The sequence below is a fragment of the Magnolia sinica genome, chromosome 12 (assembly GCF_029962835.1).
Source record: "Magnolia sinica isolate HGM2019 chromosome 12, MsV1, whole genome shotgun sequence".
Lineage (NCBI taxonomy): Eukaryota > Viridiplantae > Streptophyta > Magnoliopsida > Magnoliales > Magnoliaceae > Magnolia > Magnolia sinica.
In genome coordinates, this window is record NC_080584.1 from 54,038,954 (window position 1) to 54,055,374 (window position 16,421).

Below are 16,421 nucleotides of genomic sequence, written 5' to 3' on the forward strand. Positions count from 1 at the left end.
ACCAGCATTCTATCTTGCAACAAATGATGACGAAGTTAGCATGATGGGTTGTTTCCCATCTGTTTGGGCGAGACTTTTCTGATTCAGTCTGAATCCTTCCCTGAACCTACCAATGCCCTAAAGAATCCTCGATCCTAGCCAAGACCACTGCCAGAATATATGAGATGTTTAGTTCGCGTGTATCTCATCTCAATACGAAGTGACATGGAGGAATTTGGGCATTTGCGAATGCATCAAACTATCCGTCTATAATTATCCATCGGATCCTACCATTCTCACAATAGCTTCACTACAAGAAAACAGACTTTTACCAGAGGTCAAAACTGTCGGTAAAGGCCCTAAAAACCGCTGGCATTACCTTTACCGACGTTAGACAAGCACCAGTAAAGGGGTATGTCAGCAAAACCTCTGCCGGCGCTAAGCCACTTTTATCAACGCTTGTTTGAGCACCGGTAATTATGGACTTTTCTTCGGTGCCTGGTCTGACTTCACTGATGCTTTTGATGGCCGTTGGAATTTCTGAAAGAAGCGTCGCTAAAAGTGAAAAAAGCGCTAGCAAAAGTCTACCCAAGCGCCGGTAAAATCATGATTTTTGGACACTTTTAATCATGAAAAAGCACCGAGAAAAGCCTATATAAGCGCCGGTAAAAGTCTTTGTATAGATTTAAGAGGCCCCAGCGCAAGCCAATAATTTTTTTTATTCTATAATTCAATTGAAACTTGTATTTTTTAATAATTGAAACATAAAAAATGTTGCAATACTATTTAAACTAAATATTAAACAAAATTTATATTACTTCACAATAAAAAAATATAATGTTTACAACAATAAATTGAAAATGGTCTTGAATAAATAAATAAATAAACAAATCCTCTATGTGGTCTACTCCTAGCACGAGTGGCATCAAAAGGCTGAAGTGCTTGTAGGCATAAATTTAGGCACAATTGATTAAAATCCTCGACATGAGGAAAAAAAAGAAGTAACAAAGTAGCATTAATTCAAATAAAACAAGTTGTAATTTGCATGAATATTTTTGATAAAAAAAAGTCATGTACTGAAACTGTTACGCCCCAAACTCGGAAACCAGGCTCACAAAATTTCCGATTGCCGAACCCGGCACCGACAGCCTCCGTAGTACCCCATTCTCGGCTCCCATACACCAGGTTTCGATACTGGGATCCTACAAGGAGGATTTTTAACATCAATTTGATTCGTAATGAGCATAACCATAAGCATAACCCACAAACAATAACTACAAGAACGCCATCACAAAATCTACTATGATCAAAAACTTTAAAGTACAATGCGTATGAAGGGAAATACAATATAATGATAATGGAAACTCCTGAAGTTCGACTGTACGCTCCTGCTGCTACTTTGCTATGGCTATGTCCTGACATCACCTGCACGCATCAATCATGCATAAGCTTATAGAAAGCTTAGAGGGCGGTGTAGGTGTGTGCGTAATATGAGCGTGCTCAGAATGCAATGTCAGAATAATGCGGAATCATGCTGATGAGTACATGAATGCAATCAGCAGTACCAAGGCTATGTGGTGTAAGATAAGAATGCTATCGGCATACCAAGGCCATGCGATGCGAGACGCAACTCAAGCATGCTATTCCTCATCCAAATCCACATATCAATGCAGCTTATCACTAGAGCATCAAGTATCAATACAGTTCTCACTCTAGATAATCACCGAGGTTTAGTACACTCCAAATGGCACTGCCCCATTCCTAGGCGCACAGTCCAAATGAATGTAAGAAACCTCACTATCCGCCAGACCAATAGTCTACCAATATCTATTCGGCACGTCAATGGCGGAACCATTCATGGCTGGTCAAACTAAGCCTATTAATGCCCCATACTCTCGGGCGAGTAAGGCCACACTCCTTTCCAACCATCCATGACACAGTGAGATACGCGGCCTCCTGGTATTCGACTCTCGTGCACTCATATATCCACTCGGTCTCGACATTGGAGTCATCCTCTAGTACCATCGGGTTTAGGGATTTTCACCCAGGGATATTCATGCCTCCCTGATGCTTAGTAACAATATTTCTAGTGTCCAATCCTGCCATCCACGATGTGCCTGTGGTGGTCATAGCCCTGATGTTGCTAGAGCATATAGAAATTATGTCATACAAATGCGAAGTACATGAATCACACTACCATCATGCAATAATCCTGCGCGTACCGCGCGCTCATAAAGGGCAACTCCGCCTAGCAAGGAGCCCATAAACAATCTACCCGAAGGCATATGCTATGATCAGTCACTCCTCATATCAAGCATACATATGATGTGTATGATCATGAATCATGGAACTATACTAAGCATGTTATGTGGTGATGGATCATGTTCATAATGAAGAGGGGCTTAGATGGCCTACACACTACAAGTATGGGCCTATCAATGGGCCCTAGGGAGAGTTATAATGCGGACATTTAACCAACATTGCTCTTACAATGTGGACGGCAAACCATTATTGCTCCCAAGGCATGACCGCCAAAACATCATTACATACATCATGATGGAATCTCAAATCGCAATGGGCCTCATATACATCACAGTCGGCCCACACAAAGGCCTCACATACGTCTCCTTGGGCCTCATATACATCAAATGGACTGCATCATGTGGGCCGCTCCGATGGGTCAATCATGCATCAAATGGGCCGATTCAGATGGGCCAAAGCAAAGGGTCCAATTCAAATGGGTCGATCAAATGGGCCGATCAAATGGGCCGAGTTCAATGGCCGAGTCAAATGGCCGATTCCCATACACCATACGTCCATTGTTAGATACCATTGTAGAGCATAAAAAAATGAATCATGTCCAAAGGATCATTTGGACCACACCACTAATGGCAGTGGTGACCATGACTTCCATAGTTAAATTCCAATGGGCCCACCATGGTGTTTATTTTCCATCCAGTATGTTCATAATGTCACAAAGACCTGAACATGGAAGGAAAAACAAATATGATTTTTATTTAAAACCTTTGTACCCAAAGGGGTTTCAATAGTGGGCTTTCATTCCACTGTTTTCTGCAGTGTGGTCCACTTGATATGAGATCTGTCTTATTTTTAGACTCAAGTCGTGAGACGAGGTGGCCCAAATAGATGGACGGTTTGGATGTAATACAAACATCAGGGGTGGGGTCCACGTACGTGGCCCACCAGAGGAGTGAATCTGCTTCATTTTTGTCTTAAGCCAAAGACGAGCTCGCCAAATGAATGGACAGCGTGGATACAAACATATATTACGGTGGACTCCACCCGTCCAAATGATGAATGGATGGCGTGGATACAAACATGTATCACGGTGGACTCCACTCGTGCAGGTTGCTAGACCATGTGGATGGGACCCACACATCTGGTGCGGCCCATCCAGCACCGTCCAGAAATGGACGGCTGGACCAACATCACTGGTGGGCCCCACGTAGTTTGGATGGACGGCGTGGGTAAGACCCATACATCACAGGGGTCCAACGTACATGGGCCACCCCACTTCACTCACCTCTCTCTCTTATGTATATATAAAAATATATATATATATATATATATATATATATATATATAATATACAATATATATATATATGGGAAAAGGTATTATGCGCTCGACCTCACGATAAGCTACCGTGAGGTCGAGCTGTGTGGGCCCCACCGTGATGCGTGTCAACCATCAACCCCGTGCATTTGATGGTTCCCCTCTAAATTATGGGATATCCCAAAAATCAACCGTATACGGAACTCAGGTGGGCCATACCATCTAAAATCTTGTGAAGACACCGTTAAAACATATACAAGCACTTGGTGGGGTCCACCTGAGTTTTTAATGCTGTTGAAACTTTGCATGGACCCTCATCCAAGTGGGACACACATAATTGATGGACTGGATTTGCAAACCACATCTTGGGGGGCCCAAAAAATGATTATGAATGTTTTAATGGTGCACAGCCCCTCCCCACTTCTGTATGTGGTGTGGCCCACACAAGTCACGGGTTGACTTGATTTTTGAGACCTAGGCCCACGATGGAATGGGGCATCTGACTGATGGGGTAGATGTTCGAAACGCATCACGGTGGGGCCCACACAGCTCGACCTCACGGGAGCTAATCGTGCATGTTCCTAACCTTTTCCTTTTTTCCTTTTTTATATATATATATATATATATATATATATATATATATATATATATATATTAAGATGTATATAATATCATATATACATATAACATTCAAGATGCCCACCGTACAGACCCTCTAAACGTTCTGGATGGTGGGATTTAACGCATCTATCATGGTGAGTCCACACGTGTGGCCCACCTCAACGTGTTATGATATATATATATATATATATATATATATAATTTAAATATTAACTCCTTTCCTTTTTTTTCTTTTACTATAGCTACTAGAGTGTTTTCCCTTACACAACCCAACAGCAAAGACTACTGGACGTCCAAGGTATGGATGCAATACCTTCATCAAGGTGGGGTCCACGTACTCGTGACCCACCAACTACATATATATATATATATAGAGAGAGAGAGAGAGAGGTGGCCCCACGTATACATGGTCCTCAGATGGACGGTGTGGATCTAATCCATTCATCACGGTGGGGTCCATACGTCCCAAAACAGACAGTATGGATATAATATATACGTCATAAGCGGGCCACTCTCATCATCATCATCACCAAGGGAAAGAGAGAGAGAGAGAGAGAGAGAGAGAGAGAGAGAGAGACGGGATGGAGGGGCCCTACCACTATGTGCCCCTCTAGATTACAACACATACATCAAAGTGGGTCCCATCACAAGTGGGCCATTAAATAAAAAAAAATCAATGGTGGATCACCCACCTATCGACTTTCTCCTTAGCTCATTAGACTCATATGCTCCTTGCCTTCAATTTTGATGGAGGTAGATGATGAATAAATGGTTGAGATGGGAGATGAGAGAGTGGGAAAGTGGGCCACACTTGGATTTGGGAGAGAGGTGCTTGGACGTTGAGTGTTGCTCTTGGAATTGGAGATTAAAGATAAAAATGAGAGAGAGAGGAATGATGGATGGAGTGGTTGTTGTAAGGAAATGATGGTTAGGGTATGGGCTTGGTTGAAATTTGGGTGAAAAAGGGATGGGTGGAGAGAGAGAGTTGACTTTGGGAAAGTAAAAGGAATGGGTTGCTTATACTTAAGGTATGGTGTGTACTTGAGTTGATTGATTGATTGATTGATAGGACACATTGTAAAGATTCTCTCAGAATTCGCACGCGCGGCGTTTCTTTGAAATGAACGCGGACCCACGTCTCCTGGCTCGGGTATCGGATCGGTGCACAAGTCGTGGCATTAGAACCGTGGCCATGGTGTGGTTGCTAGGGTACAAGTTTTAGGTCGAGCCGACTTCCGTATGCAGGACTTAGCTTAGGATCATGTGCAAACGTCGGACACAGGTCGAGGGTTGCCGGAATTCGACCGGGAGGACCGCAGAAGCCTATGGAATGGTACATACTAGGATACGGGTCTACAGCTCTCCCCTCTAAATAAAAATTTTATCCTCAAAACTTATACAATCATTGCAACTAGACATAACTCATAAAGGAAGAGAAAACATAGCATCATCATATAAAATGGGAGACAGTAAACAAGATACAACATATAATCAATTATCAAAGAGATGGGGATAGCGCTCTCGAATCTCAGCCTTACGCTCCTAAGATGCCTCATCAATAGAATGGTGACCCCATTGAACCTTCACCAAGGGAATAACCTTGGTCCAGAGGACCTGCTCCTTCCGATCAAGGATACGAACTGGTTGCTCAATGTAAGAGGCGTCCTTAATAACCTCGAGAGGCTGCCAATCAATAACTGGAACGATGTCTGACCCACACTTCCTCAGCATAGAGACATGAAAAACGTTGTGGACGCTAGAAAACTGAGATGGCAAGGTAAGCTAATAGGCCATGGCGCCAATGTACCAAGTGATCTCGAAAGGTCCTATAAATCTCGGGGCAAGCTTGCCCTTCACTCCAAATTGAACTACGTCCTTCATGAGAGAGACCTTGAGATGCACTCTATCCCCAACAGTGAACTCCAAGGGACAATGCCGGTAATAAAAAAACTCTTCTGTTGGCTCTGAGTTGTACGCATCCTCTGCTTGATGATATCGATAGCCTCTGACGTCCGCTACACAAGCTCGGGACCTAGGAGACGCTGCTCTCCGACTTCGGTCCAACAACTCAAAAATTTGCACGGTCTACCATATAATGCCTCGAAAGGAGACATGCCAATGGTCACCTGATAGCTGTTGTTATATGCGAACTCAGCCAATTGCAGATGCTCATTCCAGCTACCCCCGAAATTAATCGCGCAGGCCCGAAGCATATCCTTAAGGATCTGGTTAACCCCCTCGGTCTGGCCATCGGTATGCAGATGATACGCGGTGTTGAGTCACAAATCGGTGCTCATCGCTCTCTGAAAGCTCCCCCAAAACTGAGAAATGAACTTCGGGTCTCAGTCTGAAACGATCAAGGCAGGAACACCGTGCAGTCTCACGATCTCATCAACAAATAGCCCGCGAGCTGGTCCGAATGCCAAGTCTCACAAATCGCAAGAAAATATGCAGACTTCGTCAAGCGATCCATGACAACTCAGATGGCATTATGACCGCGTTGAGTCCTCGGTAAGCCCATAATGAAATCTGTCAATATGTGCTCCCACTTCCACATCGGGGCGCTCAACGGCTGTAATGGACCAAGGGGTCTCTGATGATAGGCCTTGACACGATGGCATGTGTCACACTCGGCCACAAAATTGGCGAGCTAGCGCTTCATCCCCGCTTAAAAATACAGTCTCCTCATATCACGATACATCTTTGTCGAGCCACAGTGGATAGAAAATCTCGATCAATGTGCCTCTATCATAAGATCTCTGTGCAACTCAGGAATATCCGGGACACACAATCGTCCTCTGAAGCGAAGTCCAGCATCAAACCCAATCTGTCAATCTGTCTGACTCTCAGATGCTGCCTCTGCTCGGTGATCCTGTAACGACTCGTCTGTCTGCTGAGCCTCGATCACCCTTGCGACAAGAGAGGGTTGAATCGACAGGCTCAATAGCATAACGATAAAAGACTGCAGACCAAACTTGAAGTCATACTTTGTTAGATCCTCGAGCATCCTCCACTCCTGAATCATCATGTGTGCCAACAGGCCTTGTAGCTGACGGCTGAGGGCATCCGCCACCACTTTTGCCTTACCTGGGTGGTACTAGAGATCGAAATCATAGTCCTTCAGGAGATCTATCCAACGTCTCTGCCTCATGTTCAGCTCAGGCTGAGAGAATAGATATTTCAAGCTCTTGTGATCGGAGAAAAGCTCGAATCTAACCCCATAAAGATAGTGCCTCCACACCTTCAATAGAAAGACAACTACTACCAGCTCCAAATCGTGCGTGGGGTAGTTCAAATCATGGACGTTTAGCTGATGAGACGCGAAGGCTACAGGTCTGCCGTGCTGCATCAAGACGGCACCCAAACCAATATGTGAGGCATCGGTAAATACAACAAATCCATCACTCCCTGAGGGAAGAGTGAGGATAGGAGCGGACGTCAAATGGTCCTTCAGCTCCACAAATGCCTTTTCACATATGTCAGTCCAAATAAAATCTGCGCCCTTCTGAGTCAACCTGGTCAACAGGGCTGTAATACAGGAGAAGCCCTCAATAAAACGCTGATAGTATCCTGCTAAACTAAGGAAACTGCGGATCTCGGACGCAGTCGTGGGCTGGCCCTACTAACGCACTGCCTTAACCTTCGAGGGCTCCACTACGACACCCTCCCTCGTCACCACGTGATCGAGGAACTTAATCTTCTTCTACCAAAACTCGCACTTCTCCAGTTTCATATACAGCTGGTGGGCACGGAGGGTTTACAAAGCGATCTCCAGATGTTACATATGCTCTTCACGAGTCCTTGAATATATCAGAATGTCATCGATGAAGACTACAACAAACTGATCGAGATATGGACGGAAGACCTCGTTCATCAACTGCATGAAGACCGCGGGTGCATTGGTTAGTCCGAAAGACATGAACTGAAACTCAAAATGACTATAATGCACCCTGAAAGCCATTTTCGGGATGTCCTCCTCTCGAACCCCAATTTAATGATAACCGAAATGCAGATCAATCTTCGAAAAGAACTGTGCACCCTACAGCTGATTAAACAAATTATCTATCCTTGGGAGCGGGTGCTTGTTCTTAATCGTGACCTGGTTGAGCTTGCGGTAATCCACGTAGAGCCTCAGCGAGCCAAATTTCTTCCTGATGAAGAGTACCAGCGCTCCCCACGGAGAACTGCTCGGACGTATGAATCCCAACTCACGCAACTCGTCTAACTGTCGCTGCAGCTCCCTCAACTCCATCAATGTCATACGGTATGAGGCCTTCGAGATAAGCGTGGTATCGGGCACAAGATCGATCTAAAAATCAATATACCGACGAGGCGGCAACCCCGGAATCTCCTGAAACACGTCGGGGAAACCACAGATAATCGGCAACTGATCAATACATGCAGCAACAGGCTCTTCAACGGCGTAGGACATCAAACAAGACAACGGCTCTCCTCTAGGCTCGGCAACGAACTAAAATTGCGGCAAGCTTGGTATGCAGAACATGACTGTCCTCGTAGATCAGTCCAAGATGACATGGTACTTAGCAAGCCAATCTATGCCTAAGATAACGTCAAAATCTGACATCGGCAACACGTACAAGTCGGCGGGCAAGAAAATCTCTCCCAACACGGGGCAAGATGAACAGAAGCGGCCTAATACTGTAGTCTTCTCCAAGGGCGTCGATACGATCAACCCCTCGTGATTAGACTCTGTCGGAAATCCAGTCGATCGGCAAAAATCCTCAGACATGAATGAGTGTGAAGCACCAGAATCAAATAATAATCGGGTGATGCATGCAGAGACTGAGAGTATACCCTCGATGACTCCTCCGAAGGACTGCGGGTCCTGCTGAGCCACGTAGTACCTAACCTAAGCTGGCTAGGGAGGTGTCTGTCCTCTCTGAGGTCCCTGGTGTTGCTACTGCCTCTATGGTAGCCTGTACTACTGTATCTACTGTTGTTGGGGCCTCGGTGGCTAAGATGGCTGCGGTCGCTGCTGATGGGGTCACTGCTGTTGTGGTTGCTACTGTGCTAGAGGCTGTTGTGGCCCTCTCGGCTGCTGTAGATAAGGGTGGGGGCACTCATACACACGATGCCCTGTCCCACCACATCCAAAACAAGTCCCTGTATACAGCTGTTGGGGTGGCGTTGGAGGGTTGCTAGTGCTTTAACAGATGGGTGGCTCCTGTACCTCTACGGTCATCGATGCTGATGGGAGCTATTAGAGGGGGCATACCTCTTCCGACCTCTCCTCTAATCTCGATTGCTCTGTGTGTCGGCCCACTCAGTCTCATAAATCTGAGCCCTCCGCACTACCGCCTGAAAAGTCGAGAGCTCATGCCCAATAACACGGCTTCGAAGATTGTAACGTAAGTCGTTCTCGAAACAGTGGGCCTTTCGCCCCTTGTCATTAACCAAATACGGCACAAACTTTGATAACGCCACAAAACGGACTGCATACTGGCCATGAACATATCTCCCTGCACCAAGGTCTCCAACTCTAATGCTTGCTGCTGACGAAGGTGGGCAGGGAAGTAATACCGCCGAATCGATCTACAAAATCATCCCATATCCAGGCGAAGTCGGGCCCTGCAGCACAGGTAACAGAGGTCCACCAGTGCTCGGCCTCACCCTGGAGAAGAAATACGACTAACCGAACTCATTGTTGGGTCGTACATGCCATAGTGTCAAAAATCTTCTCCACATCAGAGTGCCATCTCTCAGCTGCTGTAGGATCTGGCTCGCACTGGAAACGTGGAGGATCGAGCTGTCGGAACTCTCGAAGTAGGGCACTCGTGCACTCCTGCTCTGCCTGTGCTGGCGAAATAACTGGGCGTCTCCCCTATTCCTGAAGCGCGGCCGTCATAGCCTGCAACATCTGCTATAACTGGAAGGCACTCACAGGTACAGTCAGATCCGCAATGGTCTCAGGTGGAGGAACAACATCCTCAGGCTGGGGAGCAGAGATCTTTGGAGGTGGAATGGAAGTTGTAAGTGGTAAAGTGGGAGCCTTAGGTGGTGAAACGGGATTCGCTGGGGTCACTCTCATGGGTGGCATGTCCTATAGGAAAGAACAAGGACACCAATCAACCTTGCAAATTTTCGAAGGCATACACGTTAGGGAACTAAATCGGAAGGTTACACACTCGGAACTTAATCGTCCTGAACTTATATCAAACATGTAATGTTATTCTCAGTTATTCTCAAGTTATGCTTTGATACCAACTTCTATCATGCCCCAAACTCAGAAACCGAGCTCACAAAATTTCTGATTGCCGAACCCGGCGCCGGTAGCCTCCGTAGTACCCCATTCTTGGCTCTTGGAACCCATACACTAGGTTTCGATCCTGGGATCCTACAAGGAGGATTTTAACATCAATTTGATTCATAATGAGCATAACCATAAACATAATCCACGAACAATAACCACAAGAATACCATCACAAAATTCACTATGATAAAAAACTTTAAAGTACAATGCGTATGAAGGGAAATACAAGATAATGATAATAGAAACTCCTGAAGCTCGACTGTACGCTCCTGCTGTTACTATGCTACGGCTGTGTCTTGGTGTCACTTGCATGCATCAATCATGCATAAGCTTATAGAAAGCTTAGAGGGCGGTCTAAGTGTGTGTGCAATATAAGCGTGCTCAGAATGCAATGTCAGAATAATGCGGAATCATGCTGATGAATACACGAATGCAATCAGTCGTACCAAGGCTATGTGGTGCAAGATATGAATGTTATCGGCCATGCCAAGGCCATGCGATGCGAGATGCAACTCAAGCATGCCATTCCTCATCCAAATCCACATATCAATGCAACTCATCACTAGAGCATTAAGTATCAGTACAGTTCTTTCTCTGGATAATCACCAGGGTTTAGTACACTCCAAATGGCACTGCCCCTTTCCTAGGCGCGCAGTCCAAGTGAGCGTAAGAAACCTCACTATCCGCCTGGCTAATAGTCTGTCAATATCTATCCGGCATGTTGATAATGGACCCATTCATGAGCTAGTCAAACTCACCCTAGTAATGCCCCCGACCCTCGGGCGAGTAAGGCCACACCCCTTTCCAACCGACCATGACAAAGTGGGAGACGCGGCCTCCTAGTATTTGGCCCTCATGTACTCATATATCCCCTCGGTCTCGACGTTGGAGTCATCCTCTGGTACTATCGGGTTTAGGGATTTTCACCCAGGGACACTTATGCGCCCCGATGCTTAGTAATAATATTTTTGGTGTCCAATCCTACCATCCACGATGTGCCTGTGGAGGTCATAGCCCTGATGTCGCTAGGGCGTATAGAAATCTTGTCATACAAATGCGAAGTGCAACAATCCTGCGCGTACCGTACGCTCATGAAAGGCAACTCTGCCTATCAGGGAGCCTATAAACAATCTACTCGAAGGCATATGCTATGATCAGTCACTCCTCATATCAAGCATACATATGATGCGTATGAGCATGGATCATGGAACTATACTAAGCATGTTATGTGGTGATGGATCCCATTCATAACGAAGAGGGGCTTAGATGGCCTACACACTACAAGTATGGGCCTATCAATATGCCCTAGGGAGAGTTACCATGCGGACATTTAACCATCATTGCTCTTACTATGTGGATGTCAAATCATCATTGCTCCCAAGGCATGGCCGCCAAAACATCATTACATACATCGTGGTGGAATCTCACATCACAATGGGCCTCATATACATCACAGTCGGCCCACACAAAGGCCTCACATACGTCTCATTGAGCCTCATATACATCAAATGGACCGCATCATGTGGGCTGCTCCAATGGGTCAATCATGCATCAAATGGGCTAATTCAAATGGGCCGAAGCAAAGGGGCCAATTCAAATGGGCCGATCGAGCGGGCCGATTCAAATGGGTCGATCGAGTGGGCCAAATCAAAGGGGGCAAATCAAATGGGCCGATTCATATGGGCCGATCAAATGGGCCGAGTCGAATAGGCCGAGTTGAATAAACGAGTCGAATAGGCCGAGTTGAATAGGCCGAGTCAAATGGCCGAGTCAAATAGGCCGAGTCAAATGGCCGATTCCTATACACCATACGTCCATTGTTAGATGCCATTGTAGAGCATAAAAAAATGAATCATGTCCAAAGGATCATTTGGACCATACCACAAATGGCAGTGGTGATAATGACTTCCACAGTTAAATTCCAATGGGCCCACCATGGTGTTTATTTTCCTTCCAGTTTGTTCATAATGTCACAAGGACCTGAACAGGGAAGGAAAAACAAATATTATATTGATTTAAAACCTTTGTACCCAAAGGGGTTTCAATGGTAGGCTTTCATTCCACTGTTTTCTGCAATGTGGTCCACTTGATATGAGATCTGTCTTATTTTTAGTCTCAAGCCGTGAGATGAGGTGGCCCAAATAGATGGACGGTTTGGAAGTAATACAAACATCAGGGGTGGGGTCCACGTACATGGCCCACCAGAGGAGTGAATCTGCTTCATTTTTGTATTGAGCCAAAGACGAGCTCGCCAGATGAATGAACGGCATGGGACACAAATATACATCAGGGTGGACTCCACCCGTCCAGATGATGAATGGACGGTGTGGATACAAACATATATCATGGTGGGCTCCACCCGTCCAGATTTCTAGACGGTGTGGATGGGACCCACACAACTGGTGCGGCCCATCCAGCACTGTCCAGAAATGGACGGCTAGACCAACATCACTGGTGGGCCCCACGTAGTTTGGATGGACGGCGTGGGTAAGACCCATACATCACAGGGGTCCCATGTACATGGGCCACCCCACTTCACTCACCTCTCTCTCTCTTATGTATATATAATATATATATATATATATATATATATATATATATATATATATATATATATATATATATATATATCCACTGTGATGTTAGTTTTTTTATAATATAATATAATATATTAAGATATATATAATATCATATATACATATAACATTCAAGATGCCCACCGTCTAGACCCTCTGGACGTTCTGGACGGTGGGATTTAACGCATCTATCATGGTGGGTCCACACGTGTGGCCCACCTCAACGTACTATGATATATATATATATATATATATATATATATATATATATATATAAAATTTAAATATTAACTCCTTTCTTCCTCTTCTTTTTTTATTATAGCTGCTAAAGTGTTTTCCCTTACACAACCCAGCAGTAGAGACTGCTGGACGTCCAAGGTATGGATGCAATACCTTCATCAAGGTGGGGTCCATGTACTCGTGACCCACCAACTACATATATATATAGAGAGAGAGAGGTGGCCCCACGTATACATGGTCCTCAGATGGATGATGTGGATCTAATCCATTCATCCTGGTGGGGTCCATAAGTCCCAAAACAGATGGTATAGATATATACGTCATAAGCGGGCCACTCTCATCATCATCATCACCAAAGGAAAAGGAGAAAGAGAGAGAGAGAGAGAGAGACAAAGAAAGAGAGAGAGAGAGAGAGAGATAGAGAGACGAGATGGAGGGGCCCCGCCACTATGGGCCCCTCTAGATTACAACACATACATTAAAGTGGGTCCCATCACAAGTGAGCCATTAAATTAAAAAAATCAATGGTGGATCACCCACCTATCGGCCTTCTCCTTAGCTCCTTGGACTCCTATACTCCTTGCCTTTAATTTTGATGGAGGTAGATGATGAATGAATGGTTGAGATGGGAGATGAGAGAGTGGGAAAGTGGGCCACACTTGGATTTGGGAGAGAGGAGCTTGGAAGTTGAGTGTTGCTCTTGGAATTGGAGAGTAAAGATAGAAATGAGAGAGAGAGAGAGAGAGGAATATGGATAGAGTGGTTGTTGTAAGGAAAGGATGGTTAGGGTATGGGCTTGGTTGAAATTTGGGTTTAAAAGGGATGGGTGGAGAGAGAGTTGACTTTAGGAAAGGGAAAGGGATGGGTTGCTTGTACTTGGGGTATGGTGTGTACTTGACTTGATTGATTGATTGATTGATTGATGGGACATGTTGTAGAGATTCTCTCGGAATTCGCACGTGCGGCGTTTCTTAGGAATGAACAAGGGCCCACATCTCCTGGCCTGGGTATCAGATCGGTGCGCGAGTTGCGGCGACGACACGGTTGCTAGGGTATAAGTTTCGGGTCAAGCTGACTTCAGTATGCAGGATTCGGCTTAGGATTGCGCGCAAATGTCAGATACGGGTCGAGGGTTGCCGGAATTCGACCAGGAGAACTAAGGAAGCCTACGGAACAGTACAAACTAGGATACGGGTCTTACAGAAACAAGCTGGCAAAATAAATAGACAATATAAATAAAACACACACATCACCTGCCACTAATACTGAACTACCAAATCCGAGTCCATAGATAATAACATTAATTCAAATAAAACAAAGGGCAAGACAGTCCGAAAAACTAGTTAGTATAGATAAGGTAGATGTGAATTACCTATGCCCAATTTCCTGAGATATGCCACCTGCATCTTAAAAAACCCACATGTGCCACATAGGTTAGTTTTAATCTATGAGTATATAGAGGATGTCTACCCATGCCAACATGACTAATATGTACAACAACACATATGGTTCTTCATACAAATGAAAATTGGAAAAAAAAAAATTGACTCTACAAATCAATACTCTTATATGCTATATTTTTAGCTCCTGAGATGATGAATTTTTAGTAGAATATGGGTGTTATTAAGGAAAAGACTATATTGGTGTGGTAACAGACTCATCTTTGGCAAAGAAATACATTCAACAACCTATTTTATGCAATTATGTGGCGATGTTGTTCAAGAGCCAAAACTCGTTGATAAAAGCATTACAAGGATATAGGATGTTGCAAGTAATCATGCTTTAAGCGTGCAGCAAAGCAGACATCCTTCAATTATTGTGGTCCTGTTGGAATCTGGCTCGAAACTTATCTTTTTACATAAACCAACAGTAAGTAGGAAGGAAACCCCAAGAATAATAATCTTTGGCCTAGGAGTTTCTACCGTATGCTCCATTTTTCAAAACTGATAACCCAAAAGAGTATGTAGGACAATACCTCATGGTTGACAACGAGGTCTTCCATTTCCTAAAGATTTTGGGGATTCTTCTATCCACTCATGGTTGACCTCTTAACTAAAATTCTCAAGTTTAAGCAAAGACAGATACCAATATTTACAAAAGATAGTATTATCAACGTGAAACTATTAAGACACGACACTGTAACTTTAAAAGAAGGCATCTGTGATTTTCATAATTGTGTGTTGAGTTGTATGAGGGAAAAATAAAGGTATGGGCATGATAGACATCTTTTGTGGTAGCTACCTGCAATCTAGATTGTAGAAGCTTATCATAGCTGGTAGTGTCCAATGCCTTCTGCACATCTTGCCACAGCATTTATGTTATCCATCAAAAAATTTATATCTAGGGGCGACATTTCATCATCAAAATCCAAACAAGCTTCAATTTCTGCAAGCAACTCGATGCACTGTGTTCTCAATGATTTGACTAAAGCAGGAAACCCACCCTATCACAGAATATGATCCAAAGCCTGCTCATCAGACTCTCTGCTAAGAATTACATAAGCAAAAGATCAAAAGCACAACAAAAATGGTTGTCAGGGAGAAGATATTGGTTAGTTGGCTAGTAAAAAGACTCCCAAAAACAAATTTCATGAGTGAGAACAGAGTACGAAGCTCAACTTCTTCCAACCAAAATAGAGCACACCAGAACTAGGTTACAAGATCAAGCAGATACCTGGATCCCTGCCAATGCAGCATTTGCAGTAGCAACGACAGATTTAGCTGAAATGAGTTTTCCAACATTTTCAGCTTGAGAAAGATCTAAGCGTCCATTGAGAAAAGCACGGAGAGTGAACTCACCTGATAGAACATATGAGAAGAAAGGTGCTGTCAAAACATCTATTTTTATTACACTTATAAAGTGATTACATTAGTCAGGGCACAAATTTATGAAACAAGGAAACAAAATAGCTTGCGGTTCACATTCATCTTACATGCCGTGATGCATTTATCTCTGGAATTCCTGGCTTTTTTTTCCTGTATTTTCAGGCTTATGGGCATTATTATTATTATTATTGAGTTCTCTCTTGTATTCCTCAAAACAAGAATAATAAACAATCCAAAAAAAAGAAAATAATAGCCACAATAAGAAAGCTCACCATCTCTCCTGATCTAAGTAGAAGACCATGCCACTTAGGAATTGTATGTGCACGCTCTACA

General features: G+C 44.3%; 1 long non-coding RNA gene across 1 annotated transcript; it reads right to left on the minus strand.

Annotated features, from left to right (window-relative positions):
* Window positions 1-731: 731 nt before the first annotated feature.
* Window positions 732-16,213, minus strand: LOC131221389 (uncharacterized). The gene is made up of 3 exons (XR_009159232.1): window positions 15,937-16,213; window positions 15,505-15,706; window positions 732-957 (listed from the first exon to the last, which is right to left on the minus strand). It is a non-coding gene; the product is annotated as an uncharacterized LOC131221389 (long non-coding RNA).
* Between the last annotated feature and the right edge of the window lie 208 nt (window positions 16,214-16,421).